This window comes from Capsicum annuum, chromosome 3, assembly GCF_002878395.1.
Source record: "Capsicum annuum cultivar UCD-10X-F1 chromosome 3, UCD10Xv1.1, whole genome shotgun sequence".
Taxonomy (NCBI): Eukaryota; Viridiplantae; Streptophyta; class Magnoliopsida; order Solanales; family Solanaceae; genus Capsicum; species Capsicum annuum.
In genome coordinates, this window is record NC_061113.1 from 17118574 (window position 1) to 17123438 (window position 4865).

Here is a 4865-nt window from a genome sequence, read left to right on the forward strand (position 1 = left end):
TATATATATATATATATAGGGGTGTGTGTGTGTATGTGTGTGTGTGTTAGTAGTATTTTAATTGCAACTAAGATTCGGTTGCAACTAAAAATTCATAAATCAAATTTATCGATACGATTTTTGTACACCCTAAATCAAATTGTGATTTTTTACTCCATCAATTATAATAAGAAACATATTTCATATTAATTTCTACAATGAAACACTAACCGCAATAATTAATTTCATATTTTTATCACACAAATAAAATATAATTACGTTAGATAATAGCGTATTTGATCGACGAAAATTCAATATTTTACTATTCTGGAGTAGAGTAAAACTCAAAAGTATAATTTTTTTAGAGAGAAATCGGATAATTAAGGATAGAAGCGGTTAATTTTTGATATAGAATAAATATAAGAAAAGTGCTAAGTTCGTGAGGTAATTGATACTTCTCTTTTTTATTATTTTTAAAATTTTTATGTAAAACATAAAATTTATTACAGAGTGAAAAAATAAATTATTTGGACTAGTAATAATGAAACTTAAAAGGAAATAGGTTGGTATAGTGGTTCAGCACCTCACCCCTTAAGCAAGAGGTTGAGGGTTCGATCCCCACCTCTGGTGAATGGAGAAAACTCTGTGGCCAGTTTCCTACTGCTTAGTGCGCTTACAATGGAACGAAGGTTAGTCTCACGGCTGCCGGCTGTGGGGATACCTTGGAAAACCAAAAAAAGAAACTTAAAAGGAAATAAAATATAGAAAAGAAAGTAGGGTGGGGGACGGGACCACGGTGATGTCATATTTTCAAAAAGTGGACCACGTAACTATTTGTTACGTTTTACTATAATTTTTAGAAAAAATATAATTTATTAGGGATGTGACAAAACACTATATTTTTTTATCGAATTTTGTGTAAAACGTAAGAAATTCTTACGTTTTATATTTTTTTTTAGAAAATGTAAGAAATTATTACGTTTTACAAATAAATATGTAAAACGTAATAATTTCTTACATTTTATAAAAAAATCAACCCCGTTAGTTGATATTAAGAAAAACGTGAAAAACGTAATAAATTATTACGTTTAGCCTATTTTGGTAACTTTTTAAATAGGTGGCCTATTTTGATCACTTTTTAAATTTCTTGGCTTATTTTGGTTCCGAGTTCATCATAGAACTATATATTCATAGTTGCAAAAGTAAAAAATTAGGTAACTTGTATGATGAAATTTGTAGAATTAAAAAATTATGTTATTTTTGCACAATAAGATTCATGTTTTTAAAGTACATTTAACTGATTCGAGTTATGCCATCTTTTTTCATCAAAATCAAATCTCTCACATTTAGTAAAAGTATAATTACATATATTTACTATTAAATTTAGTAATTTTAAATTGACTTGAAAAATAAAGATATTTAGCGGAAACTTTGAAATATCACATGACTGAAGTGTGGGAGTTCACTTCGAAAGAAATTTGTGATATTGATTGCTTATAGTGATATCATAGGAATGTAATTCAAGTTGTCTATATATTTAGGGATATTTTATCAGTTTGCATTATTCTCGCCAATTATTACACGTATGACACACAGTAATGTTCACGTGTAAATTCATGTTTAGTTGATATATACGATAAGTCTATTATTCATTTATTTATATGACATTGTCAGAAAAGTAATTTGTTTAAGGAATATTTCATAACTCAATTATCTCAGTCTTAAATATCTACTTTAAAAGATATTTTATAAATTATACAATTTATGATGATATATGCATTTTTATCTTTAAACAAACATAAATCCTCATATTTAATTGAACTACGAAGGAGAACACAATGTAAGGAGGGTAAATTACATGATAAGAGATATTTGATACATATAATAAATGAGAGATAGCAAAAAAATATTCATTGAAATAGTCAAATTACAAGCGTTTAACTCAAAGAAGTTAGAAAAAATATATTACAAGAGTTCTCTTGAACTTGTTCACTTAATGTGCAAAAAAAGAGTGAATTTTCAACCACCATATTTGGCCCTATCGTCTTTTTCGAACTCTCCACCCCCTTTCTCCTTCTTCAACCCCCATCGCCAACCCACACACTCTATTTTTCCTTCTTCAAACCCCACACCACACACAAAGTACACTTCTCTATCAAATTCTCATATGATACAAACACACAAACAATACGTAGCAAAATCTCCCTCAATATCCACCTAATTTTCTTTACTTCGTACTTGCAAGCAGTGATGTTTCTCAAAAGTTTCAGATTATCTTAGAAAATAAAGACATTTTTATATAGAAAAATAGGTTTTTCTAGAGGATCTCCAGCATAACAGAATCTTTGACTTGTGATGGCGGTGCAAGTAGCGGGTAGTGAAAAAGAAAAAACTTTGTGAAATTCATTGTAAATGACTTTTATTTTTCTTGAATTAATTGAGAATTAGAAATTAATTAGTGTATATAAAAATATAAGAATCAGTTATACTTTAATCTAAAATGATGGTGCAAGCTGTGAACATTGGAAGAGAAAAGCTTAGTGAAACTCATATTTTTAATATGAGTGATATTGAGTGTTGATATATCATTTGCACTTGTGATTACATGATCTCTGAAATTTTTTTTGGCGCTCGCATTTTTCATCTTAAACAAATTTCAGTTTACTTTTTCGATTTTAAACTCATAGTCAAACTCATGTCGAGATCAAATATTTGTTCCAAGTTCAAGATTGAATTTTTATTGTTACATTTTTCTGATGTTCTTTAAGAAGTTAATTTTTTTTTTATCTGGGTGATGTTGATAATTAAATTATTTGCACATGTGATTTCATGATCTTGAATTTTTTATTCATTTTACCCTTTTTTTAATGTTTTTCTTAAAAAATTAATCTAATTTTTCTTTTGGGGGGTGGGGGGTGGAGAGGGGGAGGGTGTGGGCGATACAATTTTATTAAATTTAAATCCTTACAAAATTCAGATTATATTAAATTTAAAATATATTAGTACCAAATAAATAGTGTGGATTAATATAATTGGATTAATTATTTAAATTCAAACATATATGGATTTAATTAAAGTCCAATTTTTATTGGGTTAGCCCATTGATTTGGGCTACAAAATGAGGAACCCACTTTGTTAAGCCCAATATATTGCCATATTCTAGAGGACCAAATAAGCGCCACATGTCAAATGACGTGGCATGTCAAGTCAAGTGAAGGAGCCAATAGGACCGTGCTACATGTCAAAATGATGCAGCAAGCCCAATGAAATCAAAACCCATAAAAGGAGCCACATCACTTGAATTTGATTGGTCAAAGAAAGTCTATCTTCATCATGATTCTTCCCTTTCCACAACAATAAATAGGGGTCTCATAATTCAGAAGAAGGACCCCCAGAACTCTAACAAGAAGCAAGAGAAAGCTCTTGGATCAAACGCCACAATTTCTTTACAAACCTCAAGCATTCAAATCAAGTTCATCAAGATTCAAGATCAAGACCGCAATATTCAAGAACAAGCTCAAAAACCCTTGAATTCAAGCACAAGTCAAGATCAAGTCTCTCAAATCAAGTTCAAATTCAAGATCAAGCTTTAAGCCCTTGAATTTATATTAGAAAAGGCGAATCAGAGGATTCATTGAGATTGTAACACTCTTATATTGAAATCAGTAAAACAACTGTTGCAGTATATTTTCTTATCTCAATTATTTATTTTTTGGCCTGGACAATTTTACCGTTCAACAAATTTTGGCATGCCCAGTGGGATAATCTCTACCTCCCATCTCAACTTTTTCAACTACAATGTTCAACAACACTGGAATGACTTCCAATGTTGCTGATTCGAAGTTCTCCGCTGAAGTAGAAAGCATCCTTGGTGTTTCTTTCGGAAGCTTATGATACAATGCTAAGTGTGTATCAAGAGATTCCAACCAACACAAAAACAACAAGATGAACAACAAAGTGCTAGTGAATCGAAAATGGCCACACACGACTTCACTAGGCTTGCAACACTTGTTTGAACTAGAAAAGTGAGTTTAACAACAAGAACAACAAAGACAATATTGCTAGTGAATCGAAAGAGCTCCACACTGCTTCACTAGACTTTTATATTCAACAACGCAATGTTAACAAGATTTACAAAGAAAGAGATAGAAACTTGACACATAATATTCATTAATCTAAGAACCCTAACAAGAGAAAGGACCCTAAGACTAATAAATATCAATACTAAGTTCTTACTTGGACCAAGAGGAACTGAAAGAACCTCAAGAACCTAGTTTCTAGCCAAGATACAACACTAGTATCACTCTACTAGTGAGAATTCAGTTTTGGCCTCTCCAAATGAGAAAGAGAAGTCAAAACTTTGTAAGTCTTTTGTTACTTGAATAATAGGAATGAACTAAAGCAAGACTAGCCCTATTACATGGCTTATATAGTCACTTAGAAAGGAGGGACAAAGACCAAAATACCCTTGGAATTTAAGTGGGTGGGTTTGGAGTGTCTTGGTGGGCCTCTTCACATTTTATTAAATATAGGCCCTTAGATGGGCTCACAAGGGCCTCACACATGGCCAAGAATGTGAACAAGGCTCGGAGTCATTGCAACGCACGTGCTTGGCTTCGCGTGAAAGGTATCGAGATAGGAATTCCCATATCATCCTCTCCATATTGAAGGGAATTTTTCCTCAAATTCGGACCATTGCTATCCTCCACCGTTTCCACCCAAGAGAGATCACATACATTGAAAGTGTTGTGCACTTGATATTCCGGGGGTAGATCAATCTTGTAGGCATTGCCATTGATCCTTTCTAATACTTGGAATGGGCCATCACCCCGTGGCATCAACTTGGCATTCCTTTGAGATGGGAATCTATCCTTCCTTAGGTGCAC